The sequence below is a fragment of the Desmodus rotundus genome, chromosome 6 (assembly GCF_022682495.2).
Source record: "Desmodus rotundus isolate HL8 chromosome 6, HLdesRot8A.1, whole genome shotgun sequence".
Lineage (NCBI taxonomy): Eukaryota > Metazoa > Chordata > Mammalia > Chiroptera > Phyllostomidae > Desmodus > Desmodus rotundus.
Genome location: NC_071392.1, coordinates 117,979,889 through 117,999,426, shown reverse-complemented (window position 1 = coordinate 117,999,426; position 19,538 = coordinate 117,979,889). Strand labels below are relative to the sequence as shown.

Genomic DNA, 19,538 nt, shown 5'->3' with positions numbered 1-19,538 from the left:
TGGGCCTATTTTTACGCATTGAACTAGGCACATGGTGGGCCCTTTCAAAGTGGAAATTCGTTTATTCAGTTTGAGAAATTTTTCTTGAATTATCTCATGGATGATTTGCTCCCCCCGTTCTGGAATGCCTGTTATTCAGATGTTAAACCATCTGGACTAGTCCTCCTACATTCCTCCTTTCATTCCTATTTTTTTCATTGCTTTGTCTTTTGGGTCTATATTTTGGGAGATAACCCAGACTTTATTTCCCAAGCCATCTGAGTTTTTCATTTCTGCAATCATATTTGTTTTTATATTTTAAAAGTTTATTCCTATATTCTGTCTTCTAAAATAGCATCTTATTCTTTTCATAGGTAGAGTTATCATCTCTTATCCTTGAGAATAACTCTTGGTTTCTTCCAAGATACTTTGTTCTGTTTCTTTTGATTCTTAGTTGGCGTGTTTATTTTATTTTATTTTTATTTTTATTTATTCTCTGTCTTCCATGCTAGCAGTTTTCCTCAGATGTGTGGTAATTTGTAGTAGAGGTTATTGATATCCTACCACAACCCTCAGCTACTGTGAGTATTGGTTGTTAATGAATCAGAGTTGCCCCTTTCTCTAGAGCAGTGATCCTCAGCCTTTCACATCTCATGGCACACGAACTAATTACTAAAATTCTACAGCACACCAAAAAATATATTACAAAAAATAGGTACAAAAATAGTAGTTACCTGTCATTTTTGATCCAACATGACTTTTTTTAAAAAATCAGGTACCTATATATTTTTTTATAAACCAGGTCACTAGTCACATGCAACCTTATTGTGCAACGTGACCAATAAGATGCAACTCTATTATATGACCTATATATTTATGGTTCAAGACAGGGCATTCACACTGGAGGGCTACTGTTGTGTTGGCTGTTGCCACTTTGGTTGGTTTGTTTGTTTGAAAATTTAAGGAAAAAGATGTCAGTTCCCTGACTAAATAGTCAGGTATTGCATGTTTTAAAAATTCTTGTGGCATACTGGTTGAAAATCTCTGCTCTAGAGAATTAACTTCAGTCAGGAGCTGCCTTGTCTGGGAGTTTATGGCCACCTTCCTGGCAGGCCACAGACAATGATTAATTAATATGTGGATACACACATTAAATAGCCCTCTGCATCAAGGTGAGATCAGTTCTGTGGTGCAGTTCACACTACAGGGTTCTCTGTGGGCTAACACTGAGGCTAGACTCCAGCTAAGACCACACCCTTGCTCTTAGCTCCTTTCACTGCTGCTTCTAGAGAAGCAAGATGTCAGGGAGGCAGTCTTTTCCTGAGAGACCACTCTCAATTAGCCACATGCACCAGAATTCCCACCTCAGCCTCTGTTTATAGGGAACCTAAGATATCATCTTCAGCTGTCTGCTCTTTTTTAAAAAATATATTTTATTGATTATGCTATTACAGTTGTCCCATTCCCCCTTCCTTTATTCCCCTCCACCCTGCACACCCCCTCCCACCCGCATTCCCCCCCCTTAGTTCATGTCCATGGGGCATACTTATAAGTTCTTTGGCTTCTACATTTCCTATACTATTCTTACCCGCCCCCCCTGTCTATTTTCTACCTACAATTTATGCTACTTATTCTCTGTACCTTTTCCCCCTTCCTCCCCTTCTTACTCCCTCACTGATAACCCTCTATGTGATCTCCATTTCTGTGATTCTGTTCCTGTTCTAGTTGTTTGCTTAGTTTGTTCTTGTTTTGGTTTTTTTTTTTTTTTAGGTTTAGTTGTTAATAACTGTGAGTTTGTTGTCATTTTACTGTTCATATTTTTTACTTCTTGTTCTTAGATAAGTCCCTTTAACATTTCATATAATAAGGGCTTGGTGATGATGAACTCCTTTAACTTGACCTTATCTGGGAAAGACTTTATCTGCCCTTCCATTTTATTGCATGTCTCTCTTCTTCGATTTTGACTATCAAATTTCTCAATCTTGGCCATATCTCGTTAATCAGACATGGTTGCTGAGGAAGCCAAGGGAGGTGTACAAATGAGAGACGAGTACAATCTGCTTGGTGACTGCCGCCGAATGCCCTTCCATTCTAAATGACAGCTTTGCTGGATACAGTAATCTTGGATGTAGGCCCTTGCCTTTCACGACTTGGAATACTTCTTTCCAGCCCCTTTTTGCTTGCAAGTTTTCTTTTGAGAAATCAGCTGACAGTCTTACGGAAACTCCTTTGTAGGTAACTATCTCCTTTTCTCTTGCTGCTTTGAAGATTCTCTCCTTGTCTTTAATCTTGGCTAATGGAATTATGATGTGCCTTGGTGTGTGCTTCCTTGGGCCCAACTTCTTTGGGACTCTCTGAGCTTCCTGGACTTCCTGGAAGTCTATTTCCTTTGCCAGATTGGGGAAGTTCTCCTTCATTATTTGTTCAAATAAGTTTCCAATTTCTTGTTGTTGTTCTTGTGCCTATGATTTGGATGTTGGAACATTTAAAGATGTCCCAGAGGTTCCTAAGCCTCTCCTCATTTTTTTGAGTTCTTGTTCCTTCAGTCTTTTCTGGTTGAATGTTTCTTCCTTCCTTCTAATCCAAACCATTGATTTGAGTCCCAGTTTCCTTCCCATCATTGTTGGTTTCCTGTACATTTTCCTTTATTTCACTTAGCATAGCCTTCATTTTTTTCCTCTAATTTGCAACCATATTCAACCAATTCTGTGATCATCCTGATTACCAGTGTTTTGAACTGTGCATCTGATAAGTTGGCTATCTCTCAGCCACTTAGTTGTATTTTTTCTGGAGCTTTAATCTGTTCTTTCATTTGGGCCATTTTTATTATCTCGGCACACCTATTGCATAGTAAGGGGCAGAGCCTTAGGTGTTCACCAGGGTGAGGTAACGCATGTGGCTGTGTTATGATGATGTATGTGGGGGAGGAGTCTGAGAGGGAACAGTGCCGCTTACTCCCCTCTCTGCTGGTTTTTAGTCACTTCCTCCAGTACCCACCATCAAATTGGGCCCTTCTGGTGCTGATTCCCGGGTGGGTGGGTTTGTGTATGTTCTAGAACCCTGTGGGTCTCTCCAACAAACTCTCCTGTGAGGCTGGAAGTTTCTCCTGCTGCTGTAAACCCCACAGGTTTTTATAGTCAGAGGTTTGAGGCTTTATTTCCCCGTGCTGGAGCCCTGGTTTGTGCTATCTATCTCACTCCCCATTTGTTCCTCCCAGTTTATCTGCACACAAATGTGAGACCACCCAGTCTGCAATCTGCCCTCTCGCCATGTCCACCAGTCACCACCTTGCCCGCCCCAGTCCTCCAGCCGCTGCCTAGCCATGAGTCCTCTCCACCCTGGCTGCCCATCTCTGCCCCTCCTACTGGTCTGATTGAATGTTTCTTCTTTAACTCCTTGGTTGTCAGATTCCCATACAGTTCGATTTCCTGGCAGTTCTGATTGCTTTTTGTTTTTAAATTTGTTGTTGTTCTTCTTTTGGTTGTGCAAGGAGGCACAGTGTATCTACCTACGCCTCTATCTTGGCCAGAAGTCCTAGCTGTCTGTTCTTGATTAAGAGTAAAGTGTATTGAAAGCCCTGAGTTTGGGAGTCAGACTTGTCAACTCACAGATTTACTGTAGGGAGATATGGGTGTGGTCATTTATTGGAAAGGCCAGTGCCAGTATCCTCAGTTCTTTCCTTTAGGGCTAGTCAGAGTACCAGAGAAGAGGGGCGGAGTGTTGCTGCCAGTGATTTGGAAAGTGAGCAGAAAAGAAAGCTGAGGATCTCAGTCCACAGTGAGCAAATATTCACTTAATGCCCCTTTTCTTCACATGAAACCATTGTCCTCAGCTGTGCCTAGTGTCCTCAACCCAGAGACCCTCTGTTTTAGCACCTCCAGACTATATCTCCATCCTTCTGCCTGGTGGGAGAGGGGCCCTGCAGCATGAAGGGTGTGAGACAAGAGCTAGAACTTTAACCACATCCCAGTCGCCTTTCACCCAGTTCTCCCGATTTCGGCTTGCTCCATTTCAGAGGTATCTAAGACTGCCAATTCCTTTCTTTTTTTTTTTTTTAATTTTTAGTATTTTACCATGAAAGTAAGTCTGTTCTTAGCTTTCTCTGCGTTTCAACCTTCTTAGGACTGCTAAATCAATTACCATTCATCCATCTGTTTTCCAGCTTCCAAAATTCTTTTTGTTTTTGTCTCTTCTGTTTTCTCTGTCCTCATAAGTTTGTGTCTTTAAAAAAATCTCTTTATAGTAGTTTTAATGGGTTTCAGGAGAGAGCAAAAGGAGATGTGTGGATTCAATTCACCATCTTAACCTGGGAGGGGAAACCTCTGGTTGTGTTAAGAAGATATTTCCTCCTAGCACTCCCCTCTGTGAGCCTCTTTGGAGTACAGGACAGTGATAAATTCAGGTAAAGGAGCCAGAGGCCTGTGGTGGAACCTGTGTCTCCCAGTGGAGGATACTCTCCCCTAAAGGGTTCAAGCTTCTTCCCCTAATTTTGGCCTTTGCCCACCTCTGAGGGCATAAAGGGCTGAGTCCAGATTATGATCAAGTAGGTTGGAAGGGCAAAAAGCCAAGATAAACCATGGAATCCTGATTTAGGCTTCCTAGAGGAAGTGCTGCAATATTGGGAGAAGCAAAAGATACTGGGTCTCATCTTTCTAATGAGTTCATCCCTTCTAGCTCTGCTTCTATGACTCTGTGAGGCCAGAAGTCATTCTAGATAGACTGCTTTCTTGCCCTTTCCCTCTTTATTGTCCCTTGCTTTAGGATAAAGTGATGGTGGCAGAGAGTTATTTGGGTAGATTGGGTAGGTTGAAAAGAGGGAAGAAATAAACCATTACAGTTTCTTTTTCCTGGAATGTTTGTGGGCAAAGATATCATCCTACTTCACTTCCTCCTTCAAGCTCAGACCTAGTTACCCAGAAAAGAGAAAAGGTAGTGACACAATTGGGTAGGAAAACTTAGAAGAGGCAGGAATTTTGGTGACAATAGTGGCAGAGGCTGTATAACCAATAGCAGGAGGAGCTGAACGAGGCAGCTCACCTTGCTGCACAGATGTAACTTGAAAGTTTCCCAATGGTCATCTATAAGCAACCAGAAGTCAGTGAATAAATACCTCAGCCTCCTTCATCATCACCTAGGAGGAAAGTGTTAGGATGTTCCCACAAAGTTTCTCAGGAGGTTCCCAATTGGGTGGAGCCCCAGGTGCCCATGGCAGTAACTCACCCATTAGTACACTTTAGTATTGGCTTCTCTCCCTTCCATATCTTACTTTCCCATTTCTTGACTCCTGTTTCCTGGGATAACCTCCCAAATAAAATACCTGGATCCCAGCTCTTGTCTCAGGGTCTGCTTTGAGAGAATTCACACTAAGACAGGTATCCTCCAATTCAAAAATGAGTAAGAGCAGACTGCACCACCCCTGGGAAACTGAGCTTTCACTTCCTCTGTCTGCAGCTGGTCTCAGCTAGAAGGTGCTCACATGGAGTCCTGAGCACATTTATATTTCAGGAGCTCTGAGTTCTGTTTGGGTCATTGGGCCTGTGCATGCCAAGATAGGTAATGTGGATTGTTGGTGGCTTGGAAAACAGAATGCTTGGCTACTGCCTCAGACAGGAAACAGCTCAGCTCAAAGCTACCGTGCATATAGGAACCTATACTTCCTCCCCCACTCACACTGTTTCACAGTCATGCATTGAGAAGCAATTCCATCACTCCAAGGACAGGGTCACAGCCCAGCTACAGATCAATATGGGCTGTGAGGAGAGGAGGGCCATTGGGATGATTCTAGGAGAAGGAGGCCCAGCAGGAGACTTTTTGGAAATCTTGGGTGAAAGGGAACATAGGACCATACCTCGGTCTCCTACAGAAATGTAACACTCATCTGCTGACCCAGTCCAAGGGGTCAAAGCATTGAATGGCCAACCCTTGAAGGGATTATTCAGGGCTCTAGATTAATTAATTAATCAGTCAAATATTGGCCAATACAAGGGATGTTTTTCTGGGATAGTGCCCACCATTCAACAGATACATAGGCCGCACCAGGTGGGGAGGACAGGCAGAGGACATGGGCTATAGACAACATTGGATTTCTAGCTACTGTTTGAAAGACTGGTTTTTGCCTTTATCAGTCAGGCAGTCATTCAAAAAAACTTGTATTGAGCACTAAATCCAAGATGACTAAAACCAGTCTCTACTCCTACTACAGATGCCATCAGAAAACTGCTATTACAAAATTAGTCATAGACATTTTATTTAAAATTAGATATCATCTCTTTTCCAGAAGGGAGAGGAGTTTTAAAGGACTTCTGACCATGTGGGTAGGGGCAGAGTTTTCTGAGAAATGGGCTGGGGATGATGAAAATACTTTAAAGTAAGTGTAGTATCGGCAGAAGATGGGAGAAAACTGTAGGGAAGGGAGATAGAGGGAAAGAGGGACATCCTCTGAAGTTCTAAACTATGAAGTCCATTCCCTCCATCTGTCCCCCATCATGTGGAACAAGGGAACATGTTAGCTGAGAAAGAGACTACTTCAAGTCATGGATGCCTGCTGTTTTGGGGTACCCACCTAAACTGCCTAAGCCTTCCTTAATATACCCACATCACACACCCCATATTCATTTTGCGTAGAGAAGGCTGAGGTGGTTGGAAGTGGTGAGGGGAGGAGTAGAAGCTTCTGTATCATTAGGCAGATAGGATCATGGACTAGCAGGTGACTCTCCAGCTAGAGATACCAGGGGACCCAAAACTCTGACTTCTACCCTGAGAGGGATAGGGAACAATCCACTACTGAGGAGAGAAGGGCAGGATCCTGTGGAAACTATGAGGCCCGGTTCCTCCCATCCAGCCTCAAGGGGAGAATTTCTCCTTGACCCAAAGAGTAGCTGGGCTGGATGATGCCTCAGTGAAATTTTCATAACACGGGTCTCCCTGAAAATAGCAACCGAACACATCTCTACTCCTTACATCCTTACATTCTCTTTCCATCTCTCTTTTTCCCCTCTCTGCCCTAATTTTCACAAGGATAAAAGATATGAAGCTGGAGTCATGGCACCCTCTACCCTACAGCCTGTTTGGACTGGCAAATTTCTAACCAAGCTTTGTAAACAAACAAAACATGTTTCCAAACACCGGTCAGGGGAAAGAAGCCACAAGGAGGGAGGAGAAAGAAATGGGAGCTCAGCATTTCTCTCCTCTGTGGAGCCTACCAGGGAACATCACCTATCCCAACAATCATTGCATGACCACTGTGCACAGTCCCCTACCTGCTAGGTCTTGAGGAAACACTGCTGCTACTGTTCAAGGGCTCATGTTCTGGTCACAATGGAAAATATGTAAATGAGTAGGAACCCCAAGTGTGCCTGGTGCCGAGAGGAAAGTGGGTACAGGTGAGGATTCCAAAAGACAGTCTGTCAACAAGGAGGGAACAGGAAGGAAGATGTCATAAAAAAAAAAATAAGTGTCTTTTGAGTGTTCCTAGATAAGTGTTTCATTCATAATAAAGGGAACAGCAAGGACACAGACACTAAGGGTGAACACCATGGTGCTGCTCTGGGAATGGCTGGCAAACCAAAGTGACCAGTAGGGCAGGAAAAGAGAAAAGGACAGAAACAAGGAAACATGTGCATATCATATAAGTTGATTAGCATAAGCATGGATTGAGACTTCAGCAATAACTCTGGGGAGAAGAGACCTGATTTAGACAGATGGAGAGGTATCGGCAAATTAGAGTTGAAAAGGTTCTGCTCCATATGAGAGCTAGGAGTTAAGGGAGAGAGGGGAAAAAGATCCCAAGATTCTTGGCTTGAGTGGCAGGGGGGATAGGCATTGACAGGGAGCTTTAGAGGAAGAAGGATCTCCCACACCCTTCCTTTTGCCATACTCTGCCTAGCACAAGCCTTCATCTCTCACACTTTGGGAACTGTGACAATTCGGTAACTTCTTGAGATGTTCATTGATTTTGTCTTTACTTCCTCCTTCCTTTAGAGGTTTATGGTTTGCCAAAGCAGAAGGAGCTTGCTAGCAGGCAATTTCCATGATAACTTTTGCTTCCCAACTTTAAGCCACTGAGCTGTTTATGGTTTGTGTGAGGGGGCCTGGAAGGTAGGAGAAGAAAGGAGAACCTCAGGGGGGGACGTGGGGACTAAGGGAAAGGGGGGTATCATTTCTGTAAGCCTTGAGATGCAGTGCCCATACATTCAGCTGAGGAGCCTCAGAAGTGATGGCTGTGAGGCCTGCAGCAGGCTCGCAGCATCACCAAAGATTTCTTCAGCCCAGGAATAGCAGAGCCAAGGATCTGATAACCGGAGATTGTCTCCGCAGAAGACACTGATTGCCAGAGTGACCTCCCTAGATCCTTGGAGTTGAGTTAGACAGACCCTAGGCCTTGGAATTACAGAAGGGCTGAACCCTGGACCCTAACCAAGGTCAGTGTGTTGCCTGACCTGTGGAATGGGAGCTGGGTGATGAGGGGACTAGGTCAATGCAAATAAACACTTTTCTCTACTATCTGGGCAGATTCTAGGCCTCATCTGTCACTCAGGCGCCAGAACTCAGCTGGATGGACCTACTGCAGGAGAGACAAATGGAGGAAGGGGGCAGGGGGCAGGTATCTCCATCAAACTAAGGGGCACTGCTGTGCCCCCGGGTGCTGGCAGACTGGATGCTAAGGAAGGAGATGTTGTTCCAAGGTTTCACTTTTAAAAATGTTTACAGGACATGCACAAGTACTAAAGATTAAGCGAGAGGGTCTATTCGCCGCAGGTCCGCTCAAGGGACTTCCCCAGCGGGAGGGGCGGGACCAGGACTGGGGGAGCACAGCGCCTGCGCACTGAAGACCCTGAAGGACAGCGTCCTCAGCGAGGTGGGCGGGGGATGCCAGGGCATCCGGGTCCCTCACCCCGCCCCACTGCATGAATGAGAGGCGCGGCGCCTGCCCCTCCCCCGCCCGGCCCGCCCCTAGCCCCTCGCCGCCGAGCGCAGTCTGTAGCCGCCACCTCAGCCGCACTGGGTTCCAGCAGACGCTCGCGCCCACAGCCCGTAGACCTGCGCGGAGGGTCCCTCAAGCTTGCCGCCGCTGCTGGCGCTACCGACTGAGTGAACGAGCGAGGGCCGGGACGCAGAGGACCGTCGCCCCCGGGTTGGGGCTCAGGGGACCGGGTAGGTCCGAGTTCGGGATGCCGACGAGACCGCGGGCCAGCGCCAGCCTCCCACACACTCACTCCGGGCTCCCCTGCCGGGGGGTGGGGAGGTGTGGGACAGCGGCAGCAGGCCGGGAGGGACGCGGAGGAGGGCTCGCCCCCGGCCAGAGGGTGCACAGGCTGGCGCCGAGAAGTCGCAGGAGGGAAGGTTCGCGACGCCTTGCTCTCCCCGCTGCCGGGCGCCGGGCGCCTGGCCCCGGGCGTGGGAGGCGGCTGCGATGTGTGGGAAGGCGAGGACGAGGACAGCTAAGACCGCTGCCTCGGTGTTGGCAGTGGGAACGAGCCTTGGGGGGCGCGGCGTGGCAGTGTTTTCCTGGTCCCCATCTGTTCCTCCCCTTTCTTTGTGGCGTTTGTCTCGTGCCCGTTTGTCACTGTACGGTGGCCGTGGTCCAGGGTGCGATCTCTCGTCGGGGCTTACTCATTAATTAAAGTCAGGTGGTGGCCTCCAGCCTGTGGGTGGGGGGCGCGTGTGCGTCCACAGGCCAGAGAATTGAGGACCTTCCTTTGTTTCCAGAGACCTAGTGGTGTGTGTGTGTGTGTGTGTGTGTGTGTGTCTCCTATGAAATGAATCAGATCATTAAAAAAAAGGGGTCTGAGGAAAAAAAGACATTATCATCAGACCCTCACCCAATTCCGTCTCTGATGTTCTTTCAAACACCATTTCAAACATTTTGTGTTTGTTTCTTACTGTAAAAATCAGTGGGTTTCGTTAATTGAAAATGTATGTCTATGTTCCCATGTATCTGTACATATCTGTACATCTAGAACACTTTGTTTTTTGGGTTTAGGTAATGGTAAAATACTGTGTGTGTACATGGGAATACTTGAGTACATATAGGACACTGTTTTCTGGGTTTAGTTCATTTTCAATATATAGCTGTACTCATGTACACGTCTATAAAAATACTCCAGTATATCTAGGACACTTTTCCCAGCTGCTCAGTCCAGGCGGATTTTGTTTCTTCCTGCCCCTGTGCTAATAAGAAGGTGGTCCAGCAGGTTCTGTCCACCTCCTCCCCCGCCCCCCCCATGCTTTGGCACAGGGTTTTATTGCATATTACCCTGGCATGTGCCTTTGCTTTGATCTGAATTTTCCTGTGTTCTGTTGTCTGGTTGTGCAGCCCAGCTCAATGGCTCCTCTTACAGGACTACTGGAAAACAGAACACCTTTTATCGTTGTCCTTGGCCACAGAGAGAAGGAAACTCTGCAGGTTCCCACAGACTTCCACTTGCTCAGGAAGACTGACTGCCTGACTTTGCTGTCTTCCTAAAGTTAGGAAGACCAAGAGTTCCAAGTTGATGTAGACCAGTTAAAAAGAAGCAATTGTAATAGCACGAACTATTCCTCGCTATTTCGTTTGGACCTTTTCCTCTTTCTAAATCAGATTTTATAAGCTTTAGAAGATAGTTTATTGCATTACTAGTTTTATAATTTTTTGTATAATTCCACTTTACCCTTTTAATTTCGCAGAGTGATGGGAAATTAGCTAAAGTTGGTTATAAGAAACACATCTCGTAAGTATTTTTATTATGATCTTTTGATTTAAAATACTGGTGGTAAAAAAATTAGGAGGGCTTATTGGATGATATGAATAATTGAACTGGTTCAGTGTTAAGATTCTCTTAAAGATTCGTTTTAGTCATGTGTATTTTAATTCCTGGTAGTTTTCATTGCAAAATAATATCTAAACTAAGCAGTCTTCTACAGCATTGTTTATGTATATTCCCTTTATTAAAAATATTTGTTTTTAATTTGAAGAGGAAGTTTTCCATCAGTTGTATGGGGATCCATTATTCTTGGTAAAATTCTTACCTTACTTTGTCATGGTCAAATTTTTTTTGTAGCAGTTAAAATTAGTCAAAGTTGACTTTTCAATTTGGGGAAGTTTTGGTTTTATGCTGTAGAATTTAAATAAATTTTAACATCAATGAATTTAACTAAAAATAAGTTGGCTTTAAAAACAAGAGCGTCATTAACTTCCTTAACTAGTATCACTAATGTTGAAGCAACCCCAATAATGTTATAAACTGCCCACATCTGATTATTTTTTTAGGACTCTCCTTAAAATAAACCATGAGGGGAAGTCTTAGATAAACAAAGTAGTATAACCGGAATTATTGCTGAAATAGGCTTGCATAGTACCACAATATTGTGGAACTTTAATTTTGCAAGAGTGACTTAGCTATTGTTTGAATCAACAAAGGAACCTAAAAACATCCTGGCCTTGGTCAGCATTCTGTTAACCAAAATCTTTACCAACCCATAGTATAACATTTCCTGTAGCATGACGATTAGAGAAAAAATTCTAAAGTAATTTCTAGATCATCAAAATAAATTATGTTAAATGCTATTTTAGTTGTAAATGTATTAATTAGAAATACTAATATTGTTATGTTAGTGATGGTAATAGCAGGTATGGTAACAGTTACCCCAAACTGGGATACATTATCCCCCCACTAAATAGCTGATAATAAAAAGTAGAATATTTTTTCTATTGAGCATTTTCTATCAATGATTGTTTTCATTATTATAATATATTATCTTAAACTATATGAAATTGCCATTTTTTTAGATTAGAGAGTAATAAAAAAATCAACAATTTCATATAGTTCAGTCACTTTCAACTTTCAGCAGTTCCTTCTGTTATTTACCTTTATTTCATTTTTAATATTTAAACTGTTATTTCTTGATTTTTCACTCTTCGATATTTGGATATTACCTATGGACTTCTATTTTGGAAGTCGAGGACTTAGCTATCCCATACAACCATCCTTCTATTCTCTGCTCATACATAAACTTTACAGTTCCCAGTTAATCGGTTTTCAGTATTTATGTGACTGTGACAATGTACCTGTTTGTTATTCACAGATGAGCTATGTAAGGTATTAATATTACATTTTCTTTCTTGTACAACTTTTGTTTTTCCTGAATTAAATATTCACCTCTTTTCTTTGTTTTTCATTTGCTTAGTTTTCTTTGTACCAGTCACTAATTCATCTCAAATTCTATGACAGAACTAATAATCTTTCAGTATTTTCAAATAATCTGTTTCATTTCTTTTTTCTACCTGTAATCTGGGACTTCCCTTTGTTATCATCTTGGGAATTCCCTTTGCCTTCTTCCTGTGTTAAATCCTTTTTTTTCCTGGATCCTGTGTCTCCCTCACTCATTCTTTAGTAGCTCCCTGAGAAATGGCACATACAAACTGTGAAATTTCCTCCTAAATTCAGAAGTTGTATGTCTGGAAATGTCATTTTACCCTCACACTTGAATAGTGATTTAACTGGATATTGAATTCTAGATTGAAAATCAGTGTCCCTCTTTTGAAAGCATTGTTCCATTAGCTTCCAGAATTGCTCTATAGAAGTCTACTGCCATCTTAATCCCCACATCCTTTTTCCTCCCACCCTGGAAAAAGGTTTGGATAAACCTTTTGTTTATCCCTGGTGTTCCTGACATTTCATGATGTTTCTTGAAACATCTTTTTCTTTTTACTCATGAGGCAGATGATATTTTCTCCAAGCGACTATACAGTATGTAATTCCACGCAGATACACACACACACCCCATCTCACACAAAATGCTTTTCTTTATGGTGTTGACATGCCTCCCTCAAGAGGGGGGATCTTCGTTTTCCCTCCTTGAACCTGTGAAGACATGAATGCTCCCCAGAATGTTGGGTCATAAGGCAAAATCAACTTACAAGCACAGCTGAAGGATCAAGAGCGTGCATCTTGGGGGGCAGGTATTTTTTATTTTTTACTTTTAAATGGGATCATCACTGGAAATGTCAGTTGGCATCAGAGAAAATTTCTTCAAGCAGTGAAATGCAATCACCTTAGCAATCGACATGAAGGCTGCCAGGTGCATTTTTCAAAATCCACCATAGGAAGTGACAGAACTATTCATGACCAATAAAAAAACACTCTTTAAGCTTCATGATTAAATAATGTTGTGACTAAATATGACAAATATAATAGTTGCAAGATTTTCTGTGATGAGAAGATGGGGACAAATGAAACTATGTAGACCAGAGCTTGAATGGACATTGTCAGTGATTTTGTGTTTTTCTTATAGATACATATATTTTTTAATATTTCTTACCTATGAATTTTTTTCTATTTACAGCTGCCTTATCCCTCATCTAGCTCTTTCCTGAGTGCACATGAGTGACTGAATATTACTGGAGAACTTTAGAGTCATGATTAAAAATCTGAAGTGAGCTCTCAGCACTGCCCAGGAAAAAGCTATGAGATTTCTAATAAGGTCTTTTTGCCTATAACTATTTAGTAATTTCTCCCCACTCTTTTGCTTATGAGCGGCCTGCCCCTCCCCATACTGATAAGCAGGCTTTATGCTTCATTGAGGGTATAGAAGTTATCACACAGGTACCCCTCTTCTTCCCCTCACTAAATCTAGAAATTTACCTTCCTTAGGACTCATGTTTTCTGTTAATTTCCTATCAAAAGCCAACTCCTCTTCCACTGTAGTCCTCCCTCATACCTACTCTAGGATTTGACACTTGCATTTGTACCCTCGCATTGGCAGTTCTCCAGGGTACCTTCCCTGCCAACATACACCTGTTCTTATATTGCCCATCTCTGAAAACAGAAGAAAAAATTACAACTGTTTCCAGACCTCCCATCCACCCCCTTCTCTTTACCTTCATGGTTATATGCCTCACAAGAGAAGTCTATATTCCCTCCCTACCTCTTGTGTAGTACATGACACTGGCTGCAAATCTCTTGTTGACTGGTATTTTTGACTCTTACCCCCACTGGAAGGTCAGCTTAGGAAGTCAAGGACCTCATCTGTCCTGTTTACCACTATGTCCCCTAGGACAGCAACTGGCACAATTGCTGTACCTACAATATAATAAATTGATATAAATTGAGTACCTACTCAACTATATTGGCAAAAAAAGGCACAACTGACATTTTTCTTAACCTGGTAGAATGAATAGTTCTTGCTTTTTAAAAACTTCTAACAAAAATCAATTTTTATTTATTTTTTAAATTCACTTATTGCTATACTTGAAAAATTATGACTATATTAATACTTGAATTTTTCCCTACATTACATTACATTGACAGTCATGCACCTGGATTCTGAGTCAGATTGCTTGGTGTTGAATTGTAGCTCTTTCACTTTTGCCATGTGACCTTGGCAGATTTCCTAACTTCTCTGTTTCCTCATCTGCAACATGGAAATAAGAGTAGTACCCACCTCATGTTTTTTATGTGGGTCAAATGAGATAACATGTAAAACGCTAAACTCAATATTTGGCATGGAGTAAATGTAATGAAAAATAATTATAGTTATTTGTATAGCCTCCAGTTTCTATTATTTGATCTGACTTAGTCACTGTAATATTTTTGTCCAGAGTACTTATAGCTCCTAGAGTAGGTTGGCTATAAATGTGACTCAGCTGTTTTTAATTTTATGGTGTTTTTTTTTTTTAATTCCTTGCCTCTCTATTTCCCAGATTATTCCATGTGGTAGATTGGTAAAATGATCTACAGTTGACACAGGAGCACCCTATAGCACTTCCCAGCAGTTTGGTCATTTGATTAATCATTTTGATGACTTGATAAAATATTATTTCAAGCCCAGTCTTATTCTTTATTTGGCCTACCCAGGAGTGAGGTTTCTTCTTCATGTTACTCCACATTAAGTTTTCCCATTTCTGGAAATGGAACTTTTAAATCATCCAGTACATTATCAACAGATTTTTCTTTAGTAGCTATGAGACACTGTTGTTTTCACTCACTAGCTAACTGGGAAGATAAATATGTATAGCAATACAGAGTCCACTCTGAGGGCCGCATGAGGAATAACGACAGGCTCTGTAGAAGTTCAGGGTAGGGAGATGCATGTCCTGCCAGCCTTAAGGGATTCTTACACATTTCCTGCATGTTAAATTCTGTTTTAGCCTATTCCTGTATTATTTTGTCTTGATTTTTATTTTGAATGCTTGCTTAATAATTATGGCAGTAGTTTAGATTTTAAGGCTGCTAATACACAAGCTAAAATTTAGAGCAGTTTTTAATTTTAGAAATTTTTCCTTGAAGTAATTAACTTAGTAGTTACTCTGCCTCTTGTGTAGGTAGGCAGTGTGCACTCCTCCAATTATCTGGGCATTTCTGACATCAGAGTGTAGTGTGGGGTAAATTTACGGTTCCAAAGATGCCAGATGGTTTGAAAGAAATTGTGAGCACTCCAACTAGTGCACTTCATTGAAAGCCAGCTGGCTGAGCCTTGTCTGCTCTGGAGGTAAGAACCAGACACTTTGTTCTGAGCCAGCTGGCCCAGGAGTAGCTGGCCAGTGGACTTATTTTGGTTGGCCATTCCTGGGAAAGCCAGCCCGGGCCGTCCATCTGCCATAAGGACGGTCTGATACCAGAGAGTTGCTCTATGCTTCCGTGATGCTCTAGGGAATGGGAGCAAGCCTGAGTGGCAAGGAAAGGAAGCCACTTTTTAGATAGCATTGCAAATGAACCCCACACTAAGTGACCTTGCTCCGTAACAAGTGTAATGCAACTTAAGTTTTTATGGATTCAGTGCTGTTGGGTGTATTGTATTAGAGTTGCTTATGGCTAAAGTATCTATAGTGAATGTTTTTTTTAATTTTGTTTTTATTTTAATACTCAACCAAGGATGTGTTTTGTTTTGTTTTGTTTTTTTAAGATTTTATTTATCCTTTAGAGAGAGGGGAAGGCAGGGAGGAGAGGGAGAGAAACATCAATGTGTGGTTGCCTCTCTCGCACCCCCCACTGGGCACCCGGCCTGCCACCCAGGCATGTGCCCTGACTGGGAATTGAACCAGCCACTCTTTGGTTCACAGGTCGGCACTCAGTCCACTGAGCCACACCAGCCAGGGCTATTTAGAGAGAGAGAGAGAGAGAGAGAGAGAGAGAGAGAGAGAGAGAGAGACCTCAATCCATTGCCTCCTGTGCATCCTAGGTTATGTGCCCTAACCGGGGATAGAACCTGAACGTGTTTGGTGTACAGACGACTGTCCAACCAACTGAGTCACCCAGCCAGAGCAATATAGTGAATGTTTTCATATTGTAAATAACTTCCATCTGATCTGCTTTTAAAGTTCCTGCTTTCATTTATTGACTTTTTTAAAATTATATTTTATTAATTATACTATTATAGTTGTCCTGATTTTGACCCCTTTGCCCTCCACCCAGCGACCCCCACTCTTTCAGGCAATCCCCCCACCATTATTCATGTCCCAGGGTCATGTGTATAAGTTCTTTGGCTACTCCATTTCCTATACTGTACTTTACATCCCCATGGATATTCTGAAACTACCTATTTGTTCTTCTTGGTCCCCTCACCTCTTCATCCATTCTCCCACATCCCCATCCCATCTGGCAACCATCAAAATGCTCTCCATATACATGATTCTGTCTCTGTTCTTCTTGTTTGCTTAGTTTGTTTATTAGATTCAATTGTTTATAGATATATATTTTTCCCATTTTATTGTTCAGTTTTGATGTTCTTTTTATTGAATAAGTCCCTTTAACATTTCATGTAATAATGGTTTGGTGATGATGAACTCCTTTAGTTTTTTCTTGTCTGGGAAGCTCTTTGTCTGCCCTTCATTTCTAAATGATATCTTTGCTGGGTAGAGCAATCTTGGCTGTAGGCCCCTGCTTTTCATGACTTTGAATATTTCTTGCGATCCCCTCTAGCCTGCAAAGTTTCTTTTGAGAAATCAGCTGACATTCTTATGGGAACTCCCCTGTAGGTAACAGACTTCTTTTCTCTTGCTGCTTTTAAGATTCTTTCTTCACCTTTGGCCTTTTAATTATGATGTGTCTTGGAGTGGGCCTCTTTGCATCCATCTTGTTTGGGACTCTCTGTGCTTCTGGACTTGCATGTCTTATTTCCTTCACCAAATTAGGGAAGTTTTCTTTCATTGTTTTTTCATATAGATTTCCAATTTCTCACTCTTTCTCTTCTCCCTGTGGCACCCCTATGATGCGAATGTTGGAATTCTTGAAGTTGTCCCAGAGGCTGTTTATATTATCCTCATTTTTTGGATTCTTTATTCTTCTCGATGTTCTGTGTGGGGGGTTTTTTTTGCTTCCTTATGTTCCAAATCATTGATTTTATTCTCAGCTTCATCCACTCTACTGTTGTTTTCCTGTAAACTTGTTTATTTCAATTTGTGATGAAGATCACATCTTTGTTGCTGATGTGATCTTCTTTATGCTGTTGAGGTCTTCACTAAGTTCCCTGAGCATCCTTATAACCAGTGTTTTGAACTCTGCATCTTCTAGATTGCTTATCTCCATTTTTTAGCTCTTTTTCTGGAGTTTTGATCTGTGCTTTCATTTGGGCCATGTTTTTTTATCTCCTCATTTGTCAGCCTCCCTGTGTTTGTGTCTACATATTAAGTAGCGCTGCTTTGACTTCATGTCTTGGTTGTGTGGCTTAATGTAGTAGGTGTCCTGTAAGATCCAATGGCACAGCCTCCCCTATCACCCAAGTTGGGTACTCAAGGTGCATCCTTTATGTGGGCTGAGTGTACCCTCGTCTTGTAGTTGAGCCTTGGTTGCTGTTGGCAGACGAATGCGAGGGATTTATCCAGGCCAGTCAGCTATAAGGATTGGCAGTGACCACTTAACCACCAACCTCCACCCTCTGTGGAGGATCAGCTGTGCAGGGGCAGGGTGGTAGTGTTCTGACATGGTCTGTAGCTGTCCACTGGGTGTGCTGGACCTGGGGTTTCCCAGGTTGTGCAGGCCAAGGTCAGCCCCCTCCTGTGTTTTCTCCTGGATCACCTTGCCTGAGCTATAAAGCAATCTGAGATGGCTGCTACTTCCGCTGGGCTTGGAGATTCCCAGGTGAAGCCAAGCTGTGAATCAAGGCTGGCTCTGCTGGTGCTGAGCCTGGGGCTCACTGAGGCCTGCTGTTGCTTGTTTGAGAGGATTGAGGAAGTTGTGCAGTATGAGCCAAGACCAGCCATTCCTATGGAAAAGCAGCTTGGGCAGAGTAGTCTCTGGGGATCTCCAAGGTGGGTCAGTGTTAGCCAGGTTGATAGAGATTCAGATGTGTCACCAGCTTGCTGGCTCTGTGGCTATATGGGTCTAAGGGTTTAGAAAAGGGACAATGTCCTCTGCTCATCTTGATGCCAGACACTTCTTTTCTCCCACTATGTAACTGGTGCCTTTCAAGCTGCTGCCCTGTGCTGGAGCTCAGAAGGAATGAGTCTGAGTAGGTAAGTCCGTGTGGGGTTCTTTAAGAGGAACTGCTTGGGGCTCCAGCAGTTTCTTTCACCAACTCAATCCCCACTGGTTTTTGCAGTCAGAAGTTGTGGGAACTTACCTTCCTGGCACTGGAACCCTGAGCTGGGGGGCCCGATATGGGTCTGGGACTCCTCACTCCTGCAATATGCCTCCCAAATTTTTATCCACCACTTGTGGATATGGGACCAGCTCGTTCCTTGTTGGCATCCCTCCTACCAGTCTGGATGGATGTGGTTTCTTTAATCCTGTAGTTGTCAGATGTCCATTTAACTTGATTTCTGGTGGTTCCAAGTGATAGTTGTTCTATATTTTAGTCGTAATTTTGATGTCGTTGTGCAAAGAGGCAAGCCATGTCTGCCTATGCCACCATCTTGACTAAAAGTTTTGACTTTTCTTAAAGTGAGGTTTGCCTATTCTTTTCCTTGTCTTCTAAAGTTTTGGTCATTTGTAGTTATTTTCATCTGTCATAATGCTTTCCCCTATATAAACCATAGGCTTCTTCTATAGGAGGTTATTTATGTGTATTGTCTTAAAATCTGTGTCTCATATCCTGGCCAGGTGGTTCAGTTGGTTGGAGCATTGTCCCATACACCAAAGGTTGTGGGTTCATTTCCTGGTCAGGGCACATACCTAGGTTGTGGGTTGATCTCTGGTTGGGGCATGTACAGGAGCCAACCGATCATTGTTTCTCTCTCTCCCCCCTCCTCTCTCTCTCAAATCAATAAGCATATCCTCAGGTGAGGATAAAAAAAAATCTGTGTCTCTTTTTGTCTGCTATTTATATTTTCCTAACTAAACAGATGCTTGTATCAGATATAGTTCTTCCTTTAGTGAGCTTAGTGTCATAATAATTTAACTGAGAACAAGGGAAGTGCAAGTATGGCACCACAGATATGAGCATTCAGTTCACTTGATGACAGTGTTTATTGAATTCCCAAATTAATAACTTCACAACAGTCTATCAGTATGCTTTATGTTACCTTTAAGGGTTTTTTTTTTCCAAATTTGGAGATTGGTGCTGCATTACTTAGGTTTGTTAAGTTTATCTAGGCAAACCAAAAAATTACGAACTAACCTGTATCTCCTTATTGTTCTTGCCCA

At 42.7% G+C, this 19,538-nt stretch overlaps 1 protein-coding gene across 1 annotated transcript in view; it reads left to right on the top strand.

Moving 5' to 3' along the window:
* Nucleotides 1–8,855: 8,855 nt before the first annotated feature.
* RNF24 (ring finger protein 24) overlaps nt 8,856–19,538 on the top strand; it is a 47,329-nt gene continuing 36,646 nt past the window's right edge. Inside the window, exon 1 of the mRNA XM_024559354.3 lies at nt 8,856–9,132. The gene's annotated coding sequence lies outside the window, so the exon portion shown is untranslated. The remainder of the gene's footprint in view (nt 9,133–19,538) is intronic.